Source organism: Neodiprion lecontei, chromosome 5 (genome assembly GCF_021901455.1).
Source record: "Neodiprion lecontei isolate iyNeoLeco1 chromosome 5, iyNeoLeco1.1, whole genome shotgun sequence".
NCBI lineage: Eukaryota > Metazoa > Arthropoda > Insecta > Hymenoptera > Diprionidae > Neodiprion > Neodiprion lecontei.
The window spans coordinates 13,148,930-13,170,526 of record NC_060264.1 but is presented as its reverse complement, the minus strand read 5'-3'; the positions used below and the strand labels follow the sequence as shown (position 1 = coordinate 13,170,526).

Sequence of the window (21,597 nt, the reverse complement as noted above, 5' to 3'; positions counted from 1 at the left end):
TTCCTTACACATTGTCTATTAGACAGGTGAATTCATTTATGCTAATTTGATGACAGGTCTGCAACTGTTGATCAGTCGTGTCCGATCAATCCGACATTGCTATTGGCTCCCTATGAAGGTCTGCTCAGATTGTTTAATAAACGAATCCACTCACATGTACAAAACCCCCGATGCCATGCAACCCCAATTGAATTGGCGACTTATTTTGCTATAGTTATTATTTTCAGATTTTTTTCAAGTATATCTACATATAGAGATATAGAGTTTACTGTGTCTTGTTTATAATCTACAAATAATTGAAATCAATTCTTTTTTTTTCTAGTAAATTTATTTTACATTTTTCACTTTAAATTTAGTTCGAAGTTGACCACTTTCGTTCACTTTGGAATGTTTTTACTGTGGAATGATAAATTTTTTTATGATTTTCTTTACGTTTCCTTGTATAATTTTCATTTACCATATGTAGACGGACCACTTTCCGTCGTCCGTCTCAAGCAGCAGCTCCTCCTCTGCTGCTTCTCCTGCTGCGCACAGAAGCAGATCTAATCCGTCATCTTGTTTTATGGTGAAAAAGGCGTTAAATTATTTGCTTAGGGATTCATACGTGTTGGACTGTATTTTCAAATGTCGATATGTTTTTTTTTTTTTTTTTTTGAATGGTTGTATATATGTAATTTTTTCTCAATTTTTTATGGCTAGATGTAGAATTCACTGATAATGATTCTCAAAAAGAGTCCTGCTCTTTGGTTTGCCGAGTTGAATTTGCATTTACTATTATATTATATGAATATGCTTTGCCTCCTATTTTCTCGTCCGACCGCTGCAAGACCTGATTGCTGTCCTGTTTCGAGAATGTGCATTAATTTTATTTTACTGCTTACTTTGCTATTTATTCATTCATATTTTCAATGGTATACTTACTTTGTTCGGCATGTTTGCTGTATATTTAATTTATCTGTTTACAAAACAAAATATCACCAAACTGGGCAGCGCTCACCTATTATTATTTTTTTGCTTCTTTTTATTAGCTACGGTGTTTCATTTGATCGGTCAAAGGTCGGAATATAATTATTTGTATTTGATTTTGTTGTTGCATGTATAGGTATAATAGATATGTACTTATACATTTCTTTTATTTATTCAGTTTAACATGATATGAATATCGTAGAAATATTTTCAATTTTATCTTAACAAATTTGTACTTTTACCAATTTTTTATTTCTGATAATTTACATTTTTTTCATTTTAAAGTCCGTCAATACATCCTTATATCATTTTTCTAATTTTCCTATTTGTTTCTATTTCATTGCATGCGTTTTGGCTTCTTCAGCAAATGACCGACACGGATGAATTTACATCTGAATAATCACAAAATAAGAAAATACTTAGTGGAAGTGATTTATGGATTTAAACATCCGGTTACAAATCATGATTGTTGAAATTTCCATACGTTGTGCTTTATTTCCTCTTTATCGTCTTATGCTTCTACCTATTTTTGCATCTGCTTTCTCCTCTTTGCTTTTCTTTCTCTTTTCTGTGTTGTCCATTTTTTTCAAATTTCTCAATTTGTCCATTTGCCCATTTTTTCAGTGATTTCTTGCTGGTTTTCCTTTCATTGGTAATTCTGTATTCTTTTCATTTGTATTCTCTCTCCCTTTTTTTTCACTTTCGCTTCTTTTCTCCTTTATGCAGTACTTTTTACTCCTTCTTCGTATGAGGTCCCAGTGGAGTCAGTAGAGGGGGTCAACCGCTCGGCCTCTGTAACTCCTATCACCTCCTGTGCATTTTCCTTTTAAGTTCATCCATGTTTATTTGTTCGTTTGTGGCCTTGATGTATATACATTATGCAGTATTTATTCAACAATTTCTTTGTGCACAATTTTCTTTATTGCATTTTGATTTTTTTTCAATTAAATTTTTATACCTTTCTTCGACCTGCATTGTGACAATACAACGTAGAGCTGACCATGTCCAAAGATTTATCGGTCAATGAATAGTCCCACGTGATCAGAACTTTGTCCTTGTGATTTACTTATAGTTATTGCGAATGCCAACCTGACTGGAAACTGTCGCCTGTGGAGGATGAACGGCATATATGTGTCTCCCCGCGTATCTAATTCAATTCTTGGTATTTCTACTATTTGCTCTTTTCGCTCTCCGGTTAGAAGTTCACCAATCAAAATTCTAGAGTGAATTTTTCTCTCAACTAACCGTGTTCCATTGCATAAACCATCTGATATTGATAAATTTCGCAATGACATCACAATTGCTCCGACTTTCAATTGTAGATTGTGTGGTAGTAAACCTGATGGAGCTAATCCATTTAAACACTCTATCGGATATCGCAGAGTAGCTTCTTCGTCAAGTGCTGCATCCGCAGTATCAATTCCTTGTAATGTTGCGTAATCTATGCTTCTTGATTCGAATATATTGCCATCCATTCTACGTAGTATCCCTGTATTTAACTGATTAACTTCGACATTCAATGAAGCTAAGATGGCTCTATTTGTCAATTCATCAAGTGGTGAATTTATTGGATATAAATCGTCTATTAAATTGTTGCTTTGTATTTCTTTCTCTGGTACAAACAACTCCACTTCTCCATTACCTATATCACGTAACCACTCTGAAAACTTTGCGGCATCCTCTTTTGCTCGCATATTTTTTTTCAAGCTTAATTTTTCGAATATACTCCAAAGTGTAGAGTATTTAATTGTTTCCTCGATTATTTGTTGTTCACCTGTTCGTCTCACAATTGGTAAAACTTGTCTGAAGTCTCCACCTAGTATTAAAGTCTTCCCACCAAACGGTGATGCGTCTTCCATTACATCTTTTAACGTTCTGTCGATCAATTCTAAAGCACTTTTCGGTATCATCGAACATTCATCTCATATAAATACATCTATACTTTGAGTAGTATATTGGGACGCTCTACGAGCTTGCGTCTATAATAGGGTGAGTCAGCGGACTCTCCCGAAAGGATTATCTTGTGGAAAAAGTCAGCTCGAGGCCGGCGAGTCGATCAGATGTATTGAATAAACTGTCTCCAAACCATTTCCCGTGTTATAACTTTATATATTATACTTTGTATTTTTTTTTTCATCGTTGCATATTTGAAAATTGTTTCTTCATTTCGCAGTGTCAATGGTAATCCAAATGTCTTGTGCACGGTTGTTCCATATGGTAGTAAGATGGCTGCTATACTTGTCCAAGCAACACATGCAACATTTTTTTTTTCAGTTTTCAGCATATAGTATAACGCGTTGTATGAAAATGTTTTTCCTGTTCCTCCTGGTCCATCGATGTGAAAGCTTTTTTCTTCTTGTTTTCTACCAGTAATTTTGTCATACATGATTTTATCAAAAATTTGTGTATAAATTATTTTCTGATCGTTGTTTAATTATTCCACTAGTTCACTGCCTTTCTTTGCAAAGGTTTCTATATTTCCTACTTTTATTTCTTCTGCTTCATTTTCGAAAATCACCTCCGGTATTGGTAAGCAACGTCATGTTTGTGAGGACCCAAGGAAATCCAACCCATGTTTATTTTGAACTGACTGCTCGTTATACAATCGGTGAGTTACAAGTGCTTGGAGCGCTTCGCCCTCTCTCTAGCAAGCTAAGAGGGGGAAAGGTGTTGCATACCCATGCCGTACGCTACACTCCTTCCAACTTATTTGACGTTATTTTACGCTGACCATACGTTAACAAAAATGCATATTGCTACCCTATCGTGTTGACAAGTATCTGATACGCTCCCTCCCTCAATTATAGCGCGTTACAGTAGTAGTGTATACATGATAGTTCTGGACCACACAATGGCGCGCTCCCCCCTAGCTCCCCCCTAGCTCCCCCCTAGCTCCCCCTAGCCCTTCCCCCCTAAATCCGCGGCGCTACCCCCCCCCCCCCCCCCCACGTTGATCATTTTCGCGGTTTGCCGCAAGATGGCTATTTTCATAGGATTTGATACACAAACACATACACACGCACACAAAATAATTCCGGTCGAAACTTGTTTGGCGCCAGAAAGCCGTGCATAAATCGGATAGGGTGAAAACCCGCTAAATCTATTGAAAAAATTCCAGGAAATGACCCCTGAAGGAAAGTTCAAAATGGCGTTTTGAATGCTTTTAACAATTTTTTTATTCAACATCAATTACATTTAGTTTTCTTATTTCATTCTAAATTATCTTATTTTAAATTGTAACGAGTAAAATTATGGATGTTATTTTCAATATCCATATTAATTAAACATATTATTATTCCAAAATTGACTTATACCAATTTTTTTACAGTACCACTAATCGGATTATATTCAACAATGCGGTCATGCAAGATCATGCAGTAGGCAGAAGTATGTGGTGGGAACGTAATGCTAGAGTCAAATTCCAATCGAATGTCCACAGGTCCAGTTTTCAATGTTTCGTTCTGCTTGGAGCAATCGATGACGATAAGGGGAGCTTGGTTTATAAATTCACGCTTCGATAGCAAAGACTCAGCTTCTTTGTTATAGTAGGTCATTTGAAACCGAACATGCATATCATAGAGAATGGCGTGTTGATTATTGTATGTATCAAGATTCATTTTTCCGTAGGGATAGCACCGTGAGTTGAGGAAGAGTTTTACATCTCTGATCCGACAATGATCAAATATGCTGGCATTTCTCAGCGGCTCGTTTCTACTTGCAGTTTGATATCCTAGAACGACATATCTCGGCTTCTCAAGCTGCGTCGATGTCTTGACTGACCATACATGCCGCGTTGTTGATGGGAGCATCGGATACACGTCCGTTTCCCAAGAACGAAAACTCATGGATATGGCCATATCCTTGGCAATGTAGTTGACTAGCTGGATTTTCGGTTTATCTGCCAGTTTGACGTAGGGCAACAACCACTCGATTTTATTCAGGGTGATTTTGAAGTTTTCCGTGATCGAGGCCTGAATCACGGCATTCAAATCAATGTTGGAACGTGTAAAAATTAACTCATATTTAGCATTGACGATGACTCGACGATAATCTTCGGCCAAGCCTAGCACATAATTTAACGGTAAAACAACATCGAAATTCCCAGCGGCATCGGTTAGTTCCTTATCCCCACTCAACCACCCGGTATTCCCCAGACTATATTGCTGGCCTGGAGTCAAGGATACGTAACCCTTCATAGTGCTAGTGATGCCAACATTTTTATTTCAATCAATCTCTACACCGTTCAACTCATAGCGAACTTCCTTAAACAAATGACAAACGGCCGTATTGATCAATTTCGTAACCGTCACCGCAGCCACACCATCATCCTTTGTGATTTTTCCATGAATGTGTAGAGAGCTTTTACTGGGCAGTAGACACAAGTCTTGATGTTGAACAACAATATGGATTTCATCGTTGTTCGGGAAGGTGAATGACGAGAACGGCTGATGAGCATGAATCTTAGAGTGCGGAATCGATTCGTCGAATACCACAGGTTTCTGTATTCTTATTATTTCTTCCATGGTAACACGCACAGGATGCAGCGAACACGAATTCTTATTTTCCAAAATTTCTACGTAATCGAAGACCCAGGCTCTGGAGAAACCGAACGTTCAGAGCTGTCAGTCTCGTAGGCGGTGTAAACGTAGTCAGAGGTGTCGGGCGACTGATGATTTTTGGCCATGACGTTTGAGTTTTATATCTTTTACCCAACTTTCTCGTCTCAAACACGATTCCCATTATTTGAGTGATTTCACATGTAAACGGACAGTAATCGTTTCGCCGCGAAAATTAATCAGCTCGTCGTCTTGATCGACTATTCTCAGCTGTAAATGATGTATCGACTGTACGGTGATTGGCAGGTAAATGACGTTGGTAGGCACTTCGACAATCTTATATCCCGATGGAACGGTTGGGAAAAATTCGTAAATCGTGTGAGCTCGATGCCCGTTTATGTACGCCCCCGTGGTTATGCTACACTCAACGCGTAAAGTACTAACCTTCAGTACGACTACGGGTAATTCAGATTTATGAGTAACGTTTCGCGATAGCTCAACCGCCTTAAATCCCAATAATCGGCCGATGGAATCTTTGGGCTTAAAGTCTATCACATGATTGCATGTGACTTCACTGTCCAGCTCATTGTTGTTAGCTGTCAGACTAAGGGTGATGTCGGAGGGTAGCTCCTTATGCATAAAATTTTCAATATCCTCAATTTCATAGCTTCCCGTGGGTATCTTGATGCTCTCTCTGCTGTTGTCCGCTCGTTTCAGATAAAATTTATTACACGTCTCGTGAATATTGGGTATTAAATTGAATGTCAGGAACTCGACGAGACCGAGAACATAGTTCTTCCCCGGTGATAACTCGATTGGGGTGAAATATTGAGCCTCCAGCATGGAGGATGTGCTTGACAGTGTTATCGTCAACGATTCCGACATGACTAATGCTTGCTCATGTGACACTTGTCTTTTTATAGTTGTTCACTGAGAAATTGGAAACACAAGTGGCCGCAAACCACAGTATCATATTCCTGATACCTCTTATGATTGCATTTAACGCTACCAACACCGGGATACCTAATCAAGTCTTTAGGCGGTTTTAAATCACCAAAACTATCGAAATACACAACATGGTCACCATTTTTCTTGTAAGCAACGCAATGTGTCCCTGGACCGTTTTTATCGTCAAGATTAATTATTGCGGATTCTTGCATTTTTGGTCCTGATTTCGGCAGATCATTCCGCATGAAAACACCGCGAAAATGTGAAATTTTCATATTTTTAGCATAGTTGCGTAAATCAATGTTGGTGAGAGCTCGGTGTGGTAGCTTTATTAGTTATTTTCCGGACGTAAGCACAGGCCCATTCCGCTGCGGTAGGGTTGCAGATATAATCCCTTGCCCAAAGCAATCGCCTCCATTTTGTATTGTGCCGTTCGGCCTCGTTCAAACGATGTTTGTTGCCACTAGCTTCGTTGTCAGCTTTAGCTATACCCGCAGCACCACCCGCAAGAGCTCCAGTAGCGCTTAGACCAGCCAGAATTGGAATGAGAAACGGCAGCATGCCGCCAATTTTATCAGGCACAGGTATAACGCAAGGCATACGAACATTCTTTCCAGTCCCACGCGCGGCTGCACGAGCACCCGCCAACGCCGATTTGACGGCTTTATAACTGGGTCGCATGGCGACCTTTGCTGCTGTGATGATGGATTTAAGATTCACAGTTCTCTTCCGCTGTTTACTCTTCCCGCCAGTTCTAGATTTCTTCTTTGCAGCCGCTCCGAGTTTCGACCGCTTCGCAGCTTAACCCATTCCGAGTTTAGATTCAACTTTCATGGTGATGGTGACTCCCCAGGCTACAGCCTTTTTACCTACACTAGCTTCCTTGACCAAGACGCGATTCCACGCCTTTTCAACGAGCGCTTTGTCGGCAAGATGTCTCGCTGCGATGTAACGATTCTTTGCGTATCCAATGTCGTGGTCTTTACACGCGCCATCCAGCAGATTGATCCCCAAATCTCCATGAGCCAACCTCTTGACCAATTTCGTTCCAGGTCCGCAGTACTAATACCCTGGCACATTCAGTTCAGCTGGGAGATGATTGATGATTTTATTCAACAAACCACCACCGCGTTTTTTCCATGTGCACGTCCTCATAGTCGGGCAATAACTAACATGACTTCTATGAAACTAGGAATTTATATACCCTCATCTTAGTTCTCGTTGTCATGCTAACGAAGCATCACGAGATTTCAAGATCAGCCCGATAAACTACCTATCGCGAATTTCGATAAAATGGTTCGACGTGGTAAGAGGAAGATAGACGACATGAAAAATTGCTGCCAAATACCGTGAAAGCAATTTTTTGCGGGCTATCCAATTGCGGTAAAACTAACGCTATCCTCTCACTCATCACCCACTGCGATGGAGTGCGATTCGAAAATGCCTACGTCTATTCGTAATCTCTCGTCCAGCCAAAGTATCAATTTTTGCAAAAGTTACTAGAACTCGTGCAGAGAGTGGGTTATTTCCCGTTTCGTGAGAACGATGAGGTTGTAAGACCGGAAGATGCTCGCCCCAACGCTGTTATGATTTTCGACGATGTAGCCTGTGAAAAGCAAGATAATATCATAGCATACTTCAGCATGGGCAGGCATCGCGATATCGGAAGCTTTTATCCAAGTCAAACGTATGCGCGCATTCCAAAACACCTTGTGCGTGACAATGCAAACTTATTGCGCTATTTAGGCAGGATGATATAAATCTGAAACATATCTACAACGATCATGTGAACACAGACATGACGTATCAGCAATTTAAAGACTTGTGTTCGGCATGCTGGAATGATGACAATTACAGTTTTACCATAATAGACAAGGATAGCGAAATCAATGGGGGGCGATATAGGAAGGGGTTTAACTGCTTTATAAGCATGAACTAACATAAACTTGCACAGTTTCATCGCAACAATCGGGTCGGCAACATGGAGAGTGCCAAGATTCGTAAGCATAGCGATACATTAAGTGAAATATCGGAAGCATCCGATGTCATACGGCGGAAGCATAAGATGCTCAAGTTGGACAAGGATACGACCGAACAGGTTATGGGATAGGTATTCAAGCCTTTAGTAACACCGTTGCAAGAATTGGTTGATACCTCAAGACAGCAGGAGCAGCATATCAAACATGAAATTGAAACGGAACTACCGAATGTGACAATGGAAAAAGGAGAAGAAAAATATGACGAGAGTACCGGGGATGATGATGATGATGAGGAGGATGAGGATATGGACGAGGGGAATTTCATGGATGCAAATGATAAAACACTGAAGTTTGGTGAAATTTCTACTACAAGTACGCCGGTGAAGAAAACAACGGATTCCACGGCACAATATTTAAAAATGTTCGGCACAAGTAAAAAGAGGGATTTGGATACCACATATGGTGTTCGAAAGTTGACAAACGGTATGATGATTGGTAATACGCCGATTAATTTCACTGATAATCTGGTCAATGTGGGGGATGAAAGTTATGAGAGAACACCTGGATTACTCGAATTACTGTTTAAAAAATCACCCGATGCGTCGATTGTAATTAATGTGGATAAGAATAATTATATAAAAATTGTAACGACGACAAATGCGCATTGAAAACGTTACCAAACCGATGGAAGCCTTCGAGATGATTCAAAAAGCGCAAAGTATAGAAATTTCATTGCACAACACGTTGGCTCGCCAAAAAAATCAGGTAAAGGCTTACCTGACTATAAGATTGCGCGAGAGGAGGGGCAAGATGTTGATTACGTCTACTGAAATGATCCAAATGAAATTGTGGATCGCCTCCGGCTGCTTATGGCGTCACAGGCTGCAGGCAATACCAATCATTCCAACGAAATAGTCTCCATTATTGGAGAGTTGCGAGAGGCCGGAATCGTTTATTAGCGGCGTGTAAACATAAAATCATCATTTGTTCAGTGACCGTCCAGTGATGAGCATAGACATATTCGGACGACACTCGGAGCGTGGTGGTGGTAAAAAATTTATTCGAGGGCCTCCGGGTGTTGGATTCAAAACCACCAACGACAATCAGTACGATACAGACAGCAAACGATTGTGTAATATCGCTGATCTGCAGATGAAAAACGATGCCGTTTCCCTAAAAGTTCTCAGTACCGCTTTACGATCTATGGCTGTGGATATTGTGGATACTTTTTAATGAAATTTTAAGAGTTTCGCGCATAATCACAACGAGGAGTTGCAACGGCTACGCATAAATAACAAAATCATAGAAAACGCTTTGAGTCGCATCAAGCATATTGGGGAGCAAGCAACACCGACGCTGGGACAGGCCAGCAGGGAATTAGTATCGATTGAGGAACCAGAGTGGTTGGACGACAATTCGAAAAATTGAAGGGTGGAAAGTTGGGAACAATGAAGACTGTGATAGCTGCCGAACTTCACAGACAGGCTCGACGCAACTATCCGCGCCGATTCGTAAATGTACGCGGACTGGATGAGACCTGGCGAGCTGATCTCGTCGATATGACCGCATACAAATCGTGCAACAAGGGATACAAATACCTACTAATAATCATCGATATATTTTCCGAGTACGCGTGGGCGGTGCCGATAAAGTCCAAGAGTGGGAAAGATGTTACTGCAGCCATGAAATCTGTACTGACCCAGAGCCGTATACCTAGACATCTACACGTTGGTCGAGGCGAAGAATTTTACAACAGCGAATTCAAAGCCCTCGTGAAGCATCACAATATCAACATGTATTCGACATTTAGCAACTTAAAGGCGTCGATATGCGAACGTTTCAATCGAACGTTGGAAAATAAAATGTAGAAGCGGTTCACTCTCCAAGGATCGTACGAGTGGATTAATATTTTGGATGATTTAAGAAAGTCCTACAACAACACCAAACATCGCACGATTCGGATAAAACCGGTGGATGTTAGCACGGAGAATGAAAAACAGCTGTATCGTAGCGTGTACAAGCCTCGGCAAGTCAAACCAAGTGATCGAGCGCGGAAATTCAGTGTCGGCGATCGAGTTCGAATCAGCAAGTACAAGAATGTTTTCGAAAAAGGCTGTACATTCAATTGGACGACAGAAATAATCACCGTGAGTGAGGTGAAAAATACCAATCCACCCATCTACAAACTTACCGATGATCAAGATTATCCCATCGAGGGGGGCTTCTACGAGGAAGAGCTCAACAAAGTGAAATATCCCGACGACTACCTTGTGGAGAAAGTATCACGCAAACGGGGAAATCTGTTCTATGTGAAGTGGTTGGGATTTGATAGTTCGCGCAATAGTTGGATAAATAAAACGCATGTAACATAATTTGTACGTATTTTCCGAATTACAATAAAAAATTTTGAATATACAGATATTTCCACGTTTTATCTCCTTTGTACGCACACGTGCCATACTCTGTACTATGAAAATAACAATAATAATAACAATAATAATAATAATAATAATAATAATAATTACCGCAGGTGGCGGGGGGGTTAAATCCCTCGTTCGGGACGTGACGACCCCGCGTACATCGAGTAAGTCAAGGGGGACTGAAGTTGGCACAGGCCCAATGGATGGCCCCCGAGGCGGCCTCAGGAGGCGGATTGGGCGTAAAAACCTGGTCCGCTCGGGAAGTGACGACCCCGGGGTTTTCTAGTAAGTCGGATGGGACGGAAGTCGGCACAAGCCCGACGGAAGGCCCCCGAGGCGACCTCAGGGGCCGTGCTATGTTCCGGCGCGGTACGGGGAGTCGCGCCCCCGAGAGACCCGTAGCACGTAGGAACTTTATGGAGATGCACAAGAATAACAACGACATACCTCAGGTGGTAGCCCCAGCACAGGGGAAATCCACCCTGAGTTCCGATCGGGTGAAAGCCCCGGTGGCTCATGGCAGCGGCATGGATTCTGAGGGCCGCAAATTGTGCAAAGACCAGGTGACAAAGACGGCAACAAAGACAGCGGACACGAAAACTGGAACAGCGGACAGGACGACACTGGGACTCCAGCGACGAGACAGGACGGACAGCGTGTCGAGCACGGGCAGCGGAGCGAGTTGCGCTTCCGCTGTATCCACGATCGGCACAAAGACACGAATCACGGACGATATGGACCTGACGGACGTATTGTTACTGATTCACAGTACGGCGACAAGGATGGCCGAGGCAGCGGCCATCCAAAAAAACATGAGTATGTCCGTTAAACTGGGCATCAAGACTATTCTCGAGGCTGCCGATGTTGCGCTTAACAGGCGCGCTAAAGCAGCCCCGGAGGACCACAAGACGGACAACGAGACGACGGAGACGGACGTTGAGACTGAACAACGGACACAAAACACTCCGCGGACGAAACGGAAACGGGAGGCGACTGGAACCACTCCGGAAACCTCTCAGAAGAGGGCAACGGTTGCGGAACCGGTCGCTGACTGGCAGACAGTGACAAGGACAAGAAAGGAAAAGAAGAAACGGAAGACGCGGACGGAAGGGACGAACGCGACGACGGACACGACGGCCGGGGCTGAGGGGCGCAGAGCGGCTCCCAAACACTGGGGGACGGCGGTGCTCGTCAAACCCGGGAACGACACGACGTACTCCGACATTGTGAGGAAGATACGGACCACGGTCGACCCTGCGAAGAGTCACGTTAAAGTGACGACTCTCAGGAAGACGAAGAATGGTCTGTGTCTTCTGAAGATAAAGACAGACGCCAACGGACGAGACGACTTCCGACGCGTCCTGCAGGACGCGGTCGGCGACGCAGGTAACGTCAGGACCGGGACCTCCAGGGTTCAACTGGAGATCATGGATTTGGACTGTGTCACGACCAGAAACGACGTAATACAGGCACTGCGACGGGAGACGGGACGAGACGCGGACTTTGGGGTCCATATCTTCGGTCCGAACCGGGCCGAGCAGTTTATGGCCGTATGCGACCTAGAGTCGCAGGAAGCCAGAGCGCTGCTCGGCCGGGGACGGATCGGGATTGGATGGGTAGCTTGCCGCGTCCGACCACGACTGACGGTGACGAAATGCCATAAGTGCCTGGGATACGGGCACACGAAGACGAAATGTACAAATACAGACCGGACGAAGTGTTGCAGGAAATGTGGCGAGACAGGACATTACGCCACGGATTGTAAGAACAGACCGGCCTGCCCACTGTGCGCCGAGGCGGGACACGGCGATGCGGCGCATCTCGCGGGCTCCGGGAGATGCGCGGTGTACCGGGTTGCGCTGGAGGAGTGCAAGAAGCAGGCCGGAAGACGGACAGGATAGTTCAGGGCAACCTGAACCGCAGTAGGACAGCAGACATGCTACTACCACAGATAGCAGACGAACAAGACGCCGACATTCTGATCCTGTGCGAGCCGTACAGGGTGCGACAAACGCAGGATTGGATTACGAACGAGACCAAGACAGCGGCTATCTGGGTGAGGGGCGCTGCCCGAGCCCGGATAACCGCTCGTGGCGTCGGGGACGACTACGTCTGGGCTAGGGTGGGCGCTGTCACTTACGTCAGCGTCTACCTGACCCCAAACTGCGCTGCGGCGGAGTTCCGGGCGAAGGTTGCGCTCCTCGAGGACGGACTCAGGGACCTGCCCGGGGACCTCGTGGTCGCGGGGGACCTCAACGCGAGGGCGGTCGAGTGGGGCATGACGGCAACGAACAGACGCGGACGGCTGCTGCTGGAGATGGCCGCAAGGCTGGACCTAGTGGTGGCAAATACAGGAGACGTACCAACGTACAGACGGCCGGGATTTGGAGACTCCATCCCGGACGTAACGATGACGACGGACAGAATTCTGCCACGGATAGGGCGGTGGCGGGTGCTCGAGGGCTACACGGCCAGCGATCATCAGTACATCGCCTTCGAAGTGGCAGGAGAGACAAGGACGACACGGACGAGGACACGGCACCCCCCGCGGTGGAACGTAGACAAACTCGACGTACTGAAGTTCTCGGCGGAGCTGGCGGCAGCGCCGGCCCCAACTACCGACGTCCCCCTAGAGCTGACTGGCCGGCAAAGGGCGGAAAGACTAGCGGACGAGACGGCCAAACTGACGACGCGGCTGTGCGACAGCACAATGCCAAAACGACGGTACGGACGTAACAGACCACCACAATACTGGTGGACGGACGAGATAGCCGAGCTGCGGAAGAGTTGCCTGGCAAAACGACGACGGGTTACGAGGGCTGGAGGGAGACCCGAAAGGGAAACCCTTCAGGCCGAGTACAAGACTGAACGGAAACGACTGACGTACGCCATCAGAGACAGCAAGACGCGATGCTGGAAGAAGCTCTGCGAGGAGGTGGACCGCGACCCCTGGGGTGCCGGTTACAAGATTGTGACCGGTAGGCTGGGGGCCCGGATCCCGCCAGAACTCAAGGATGCTGAAACCGCACGACGGATCGTCGACGGACTGTTCCCGACGCACCCGACGCGTACGGACGCGACAGACGTTGACGAGACGGCGGCGCCCCCCGTCTTCACCGCCGAGGAGCTCGTCGGAGCGACCAAAGCAATGAAGAGGGGTAAGGCGCCAGGACCGGACGGGGTACCGGCGGAGGTTCTTCGGCTGATGGCGAGCCTGAGGCCGGAGATACTCCTCGACCTCTACAACACGTGCCTTACGACAGGGACATTCAGCGACCGGTGGAAGGTGGCGAGGCTGGTCCTTATCCCAAAGGGTAAGGGTGACCCCAGCACGCCGTCGGCCTACCGGCCGCTGAGCTTACTGGACACGACAGGGAAACTGTACGAACAGCTTCTGCGACCACGACTTACGGACGCGATACGGGACGGCGGAGGCCTCTCTGACCAGCAGTTCGGCTTCCGGAGGGGTCGATCAACAATTGGAGCGATCCAAGAGGTGGTTGACTCCTTCCGGTCGACAGACAGACATTGCCACGCTGTGCGACCCGTCGCGCTGCTGGTGACACTGGACGTTAAGAACGCCTTCAACTCGGCCAGGTGGATGGATATCCTAGGGTCGCTGAGAGGCGACTTCGGGGTCCCGCCTTACTTGCTCCGAGTTGTTGAAGACTACCTTCGGAACAGACGACTGACGTACGAAACGACCGAAGGACAAGTGACGCGACAGATTACCGCGGGGGTCGCTCAAGGTTCCATACTAGGACCCGACTTTTGGAACGGGATATACGACAGCCTGCTCAGACTGGAGCTCCCACTCGGCGTTCGTCTGGTCGCTTACGCTGACGACGTGGCGGCAGTGATAGTCGAACGAACTCCAGATCTGGCACAATACGCACTGAACCAGACAATGAGACGAGTCGGACGGTGGATGACTGACCACGGACTGCAACTCGCGACGGAAAAGACAGAACTGGTGCTTCTCACCAGGAGACGAATACCGACGACATTACGCATGACGGTCGGGACGGACGAGATCGAGACCAGAGGGGAAGTCAAGTACCTGGGGGTGACCCTGGATACGAAGATGACCTTCTGGCCTCACATACGACGAACGGCTCAGAAGGCGGCTGAAAGGATAGCATCCCTAAGCCGCCTGATGGCAAACACGAACGGACCGAGACCAGGGAAACGGAGACTTCTGATGTCGACGGTAAACTCGATCCTCCTCTACGGTGCGGAGATCTGGGCAGACTCCCTGAAGACTAAGAAATACTGTCACGCAATGACGACGGTACAGAGACGAAGTGCGTTGAGGATCGCTTGTTCCTATCGGACGGTCTCAGCACAGGCCGTTCTGGTGGTGGCAGGCGTGATTCCCATAGACCTTCTCGCGTTCGAGCGCAAGAGGGTCTACGGAAGAGACGCGGACGTGACCCGACGGGACGCGGCAACGACGGAAAGAGACGCGACGATACAGACGTGGCTGGAACGGTGGACGGAAGAAACAACGGGAAACTGGACGAGACGACTCATTAAGGACCTGAGACCGTGGATCCAGAGGGGGTTTGGGGATGTGAATTTTTACGTCACCCAGCTTCTGACGGGCCACGGTTATTTTAGACGGTACTTACACAACTTGAACCGAGTACGGACGCCCAACTGTACGTACTGCGGACACGAACGAGACGACGCGGAACACACGGTCTTCGAATGTGACCGCTGGACAGAACTAAGACATAGACTGGAGACGGTCGTGGGAGGCATCACTCCCGACAACATTGTCGGGCCGATGCTCCATAGTACAGAAAGGTGGCAACTTGTTGCCACCTACACAGAGACAATCCTACGACGTGAGAACGCGGACGGCTGCCTGACGTAACGCAACTGACGGACTGCCTGCACGGGACGGACGGACGGACAGACTGACAAGACACACACCGACAGAGCTCCCAGCTAGAAGTAATATCACCATAGTTCCTGGCTGGAAGCGTTGCACAGGAGGTGGCGGTTTAGTGGGTAGGCCACCCTGGAGTCCCACATCCGCGCTAGCCCGTATGACTGGCGCGAATCCGTAACTTGGATTCCGCAACTTCTCGGAAAAAAAAAAAAAATAATAATAATAATAATAATGATAATAACAATGATAATATGCAATTTTTTCATACGATTATTACACATTTTATTTTTCGGAAAAGTAGTATAGATTTGACAGTTCTAGATCAAAAAAAATGGCGGCGTGCCGGCTCCCTCCCAACATCCTCCCGGGCAGCCGGTATGTTACCCCCACTATAGCAAGCCTTTCACAATGACGTCACCAGTATAATCGCCAATATGATTCAGCCGGATGAGCAGCCATTTTGATTTTTGCCGGATGTGACGGAACCGGCTGACGTGCCCACGGCGGCCATTTTGAAAATGGCGGTCATTTCGACAGCGGCCATTTTGACGGCGGCCATTTTGACGGCGGCCATTTTTGATTTTTTGATGGCGGCCATTTTGATTTTTGCTCAGTCAGACGAGCGGCCATTCACACAGCGGCCATTTTGATTTTTGCTCAGCCGGTTGAGCAGCCATTTTGATTTTTGCTTAGCCGGATAAGCAGCCATTTTGATTTTTGCTTATCCGGATGAACAGCCATTTTGATTTTTCATCGTCCGACAGTTTGATAATATGATTTTCGCTAAGACGTCATCAGCATAATCGACCGATTTTGCCGTCTGACGAGCAGCCATTCAGACAGCGGCCATTTTGAATTTTGCTCAGCCGGATGAGCAGCCATTTTGATTTTTGCTTAGCCTGATGAGCAGCCATTTTGATTTTTCATCGTCGGACAGTTCGATAATGTGATTTTCGCTATGACGTCACCAGTATAATCGACCGATTTCACCGTCTGACGACGTTCATTTTGAATTTTGCTCGGTCGGATTAGCAGCCATTTTGATTTTTATCGTCAGACAGTTTGATAATGTGATTCATTTGTTGGTCGGACGAATAGCCATTTTGATTTTTCGCCGTTACCCGTAAACTTTCGCGCCAATAGTTTGCTCCAGGCGAAAAATAATATTTTCCACGTACTTCGAATACATTCTTTTGCGTTGATCGACCGGATGGTGACATCGCAATGAGATTTCGCGCTAATAGTTTGCCCCAGGCGAAAAATAATATTTTCCACATACTTCGAATACATACTTTTACGTGAGTCGACCGGATGGTGACATCGCAATTAGATAGACAGGGAATGCTGATGACGATCCGTAAACTTTCACGCTGATAGTTTACCCCCAGAGCGAAAATTTTACATTCGAAAAATATTAATAGAATTTATTGTAGTTATATATATATACAGGGTGTCCCTAAATTGCCTCCCACGGACTAGCCAGCATAATACCTCGTTAAAATCCAACCGAGAATTTCTTTTCCGGAAGATCGTCCGACGTATAGTTTTTGAATTATAAGCGATAGCGCTAGGCCAATCAGAGTGCACCATTTCATCTAGATTTGCCGCCACGGAAATTGCTGTTTTGTTCGTCTGGGTGAATTATTATTATTTGTTTACGAATTAAATATCGGCACCTCCCCTCTTTCGCTGCTGTACCCCTTATGCTTGAGGATGCGCTTCTGTTTACACACACAAGTGTGCGCCCATGGATGTGCGGCCGGCAGCGTATGCCGCGGCAACAATACCGAGGTCAGCGCTCGAGAAGGGGTACAACAGGGAGAGAGGGGAGGTGCCGATATTTAATTCGTAAACGAATAATAATAATTCACCCAGACGAACAAAACAGCAATATCCGTGGCGGCAAATCTAGATGAAATGGTGCACTCTGATTGGCCTAGCGCTATCGCTTATAATTCAAAAACTACGCGTCGGACGAGCTTCCGGAAAAAAAATTCTCGGTTGGATTTTAACGAGGTATCATGCTGGCTAGTCCGTGGGAGGCAATTTAGGGACACCCTGTATATATATTTCGAATTACAGTTACACCTAATTTTAAGTGAAGCTGGGGATGTTCGGCACAATTAGATAGGTCGGGAATGTTGATGGCGATTCGTAAACTTTCACGCTAATAGTTTTACTCCCCAGAGCGAAAAATAATATTTTCCACGTACTTCGAATACACTCTTTTGTGTTAATTGACCGGATGGTGATGCCGCAATTAGATAGACCGGGAATGTTCACCGCAATAAGATAGGTCGGGGGAATGTTGATGACAATCCGTAAACTTTCACGTCAATAGTTTGCTTTTACTATCACTCCCCCAAATTCTTACGATCTATCTGCATATATTAACTCAACGCATCCGATGCAGACTCATCAGTCTGACACGATACGTGCACGTCAAAAGTTCATCAAAGTTCTGCAAATATCAGCGTTAAAGTCATGGCCGCTGAAACATACTCATATATCGTCAAAACGATGGAGAACGCGCACGATTTGTTGGGCGAGCTGCATCCCCAGCAGGAGAATGATGACATCTTCCAGCATTGGATTGACGTTGGAATGGAAAATCTCCAATTTCTGCGTGATGTTTCCAAGCGACCGAGAACGAGCATAGGTGCGAAACTGCAAATTCAGCACACAATCACGCTCGTACAATCCTGGATAGCAAAGATTCGGCAACAGCTGAGGCAGCGACAGCAGCAGCAGCACGCCGTGGTAATTGGCGCGAACATCGGTGGCCCTGCGAGCGTGCAGTGGGACGAAATTGAAAGTGCTTTCGCCAACCGGATCCGAACGGGGGTTGTAACGAATCTCCGGCATAAGAATTTGAACGCCTTTTTCGACGACGCGCAACGGATCATCGTTGAGTGATTCAGGCTGGTACTGCGCGCGGAGGGTAATGTGAAGGTTAACATCACATTATCGTGCAAATTCGAAAACATAAAGCACGAGGGGATTGCGGAAGAAGTTAAAAGCTTCAACACCGCCAACATCGCGATCCTCCCCTCGAGCGATATCGACGGTTGGTTTACACACGCAAGGGCCGATCTACTTGTGAAGGTTGAGGATTTTGAACAACGCGATTCTGGGTGGAGCATGATCGAGATCCTCAATACCGCCGTAAATATCAGCCGGTACCAGCCTCTCGCTGCGGGACTTTCAACATTCGTTGAGCTGCCCAAGGACATTCAGCGGAAGAAAGCGGTGCTCAATGTGAAAAACAAAGATAAAAGGTGTCTTCTCTGGTCCATCACTGCAGCACGCCACCCGGCCAACACCTCCGCCGATAGAACTAGCCATTATCGCTGCTTTATCTCCGAGTTGGACTGTACGGGTATCAAATTCCCTGCCACTCTACATGATGTGAAAAAGCTTGAGAGATTGAATAATTTGCGAATCAATGTATATGGGATAGAATCTCAAACTTTTTCAGATCATGCAAAATCAAATAACTGCGTCATCGTGCCAATTTATTTGAGCGATCATTTGAGTACCGCGAACTTTGACACGATTCATCTTCTGATGGTTGAGAGTAACCCAGAAAATGATATGGCTCGCGAGTTGACACCAAGATTCCACTTTGCTTGGATTAAAGATCTTTCGCGATTGGTGAGCAAACAATTGTCTAATCATGATGGTCGACTGTTTTTATGCGACAGATGTTTGTGTCACTTTAGTGTGAAACATGCCTACGACAATCATCGGCATGATTGTATTATGCTGAATAAAGTACGCATGGAATTTCCCGAGTCGACGGATTTAGCATTTTCAAATTTTCGGAACAAGGGTACAGTCCCGTTTGTCGTTTACGCCGATCTCGAATGCATATTAGAGTCTATACCGATTAACGAATTCCAAAATCACGTTTCAACCCGTAAAACACGTGATTTTCAAAAGCATATCCCGCACAGTGCAGCGTACTATGTGCATTGCGCGTACGATGAGACTTTATCGGAGTTCCACAGTAAACGTGGCGTTGATTGCATAGATTGGTTCATGCGACAGCTTAAATATTTATCGATTAAAGTAGAGTCACGCGTCAAAAACATAATTCCGATGGAGTCTCTTACCCAAGTGCAACACGATCGTCACATGCGCGCAAAGAATTGCTACATTTGCGAAAAGCCGTTTACCCCTGAGGAGAAAAAGTGCCACGACCACTGTCACTTCACGGGTAAACATCGTGGTCCTGCTCATAATCGGTGTAATTTGAATTTCAGAGAGTCGCACACAATTCCAATAGTTTTCCACAATTTGTCCGTTCGCGATTCTCACTTTCTAATAAAATCCCTCGCGTCAACTTTTCCCGGTGAAATTACCCTGCTACCCATAAATAAGGAAAAATATGTATCCTTCACGAAGCGCGTTGATGGGACGATGATGCACTTGAGATTCATCGATTCGTTTCGATTTATGGCTAGCAGCATCGATAAACTTTCCGAATATTTGAATAATGCAGACAAGCCCATAACACGTAAATTTTATAATAATCCGACTCAGTTCAGTTTGATGACCCGCAAAGGCGTTCTTCCCTATGAATACGTCGATTGTTGGGGGAAACTCGATGAACCGCGATTACCTATAAAGAAGCATTTCTACACGCACCTCTGCGATGCAAATATTTCAGACGCCGATTACGAGCACGCTAAAAATGTTTGGGAGGAATTTCATTTAGAGTCATTGGGCGGCTATTCTGATTTATATTTAAAGACCGATGTTCTTTTGCTTGCCGATATTTTCGAAAATTTCCGCGCTAGCTGCTTCAAAACGTACGATTTAGATCCGTTGCACTACTACACTGCACCGGGACTTGCTTTTGACGCGATGCTCAAACATACCAATGTAACTTTGCAACTTTTAGACAACCCTGAAATGGTGTTATTTATTGAAAGAGCCATTCGAGGCGGCGTAGCGCAATGTTCCAATCGACACGCTCGGGCCAATAATAGATTCATGGAAAAAGATTTTGATCCAAACAAAGCGGAATCGTATCTCATGTATTTTGACGTGAATAACCTGTACGGAGCGGCTATGAGCGTGCATTTACCGGTCGGCTCGTTCGAGTGGGAGTATCAGCACATCGATATAACAAACCATCCGGACGATTCGCCGATCGGTTACTTTCTGGAGATAGATTTGGACTATCCTGCAGAACTCCACGAGGATCACAAAGACTTGCCTCTTCATCCCGAGCATTTTACTCCTCCAGGTGGTGAAAACGCCAAACTCGCGACCACCCTCCACCCCAAAACAAAGTATATATTGCACTATAGAAATTTGAAGCAGTGTTTGAGTTTAGGATTGAAAGTAACGAAAGTGCACAGAGTATTAAAGTTTGCACAATCTCCATGGCTCGAACCTTACATTACGCTCGACACGGACATGCGCAAGCGGTCTAGGAATGAATTTGAGAAAAACTTTTACAAACTCATGAATAACGCGGTGTTCGGCAAGACTATGGAGAACGTGCCAAATCATAAAAATGTAAAATTGGTCACAAAATGGAAGGGACGAGGTAGTGCGAGAGCGCTTATTGCCAGGGCAAACTTTCACAGCTGCACCGTATTTGGCGCTGATATGGTCATCATTGGAATGAATCGTGTCAAAGTTCACTTTGCTAAACCTATTTACGTCGGTGCATCGATACTAGATCTGTCAAAAATCATTCTTCACGATTTCCACTATAATTATGTGAAATCCAACTTTCCGAGCAGCGAGGTGAAATTGTTGTATACCGACACAGACAGCCTTATTTATCAATTTAACGTATCGAACATCTACGATAT

The 21,597-nt window shown here is 45.6% G+C and overlaps 1 protein-coding gene and 1 long non-coding RNA gene across 9 annotated transcripts in view; both read right to left on the bottom strand.

Annotated features, from left to right (window-relative positions):
- Window positions 1–12,237, bottom strand: part of LOC124294714 — a 32,040-nt gene extending 19,803 nt beyond the window's left edge. The window contains exon 1 of the long non-coding RNA XR_006904641.1: window positions 12,226–12,237. This is a non-coding gene — a long non-coding RNA (uncharacterized LOC124294714). The remainder of the gene's footprint in view (window positions 1–12,225) is intronic.
- Window positions 1–21,597, bottom strand: part of LOC107227349 (sodium/calcium exchanger 1) — a 1,225,609-nt gene that overhangs the window by 943,526 nt on the left and 260,486 nt on the right. The gene's annotated exons all lie outside the window — the stretch shown is intronic.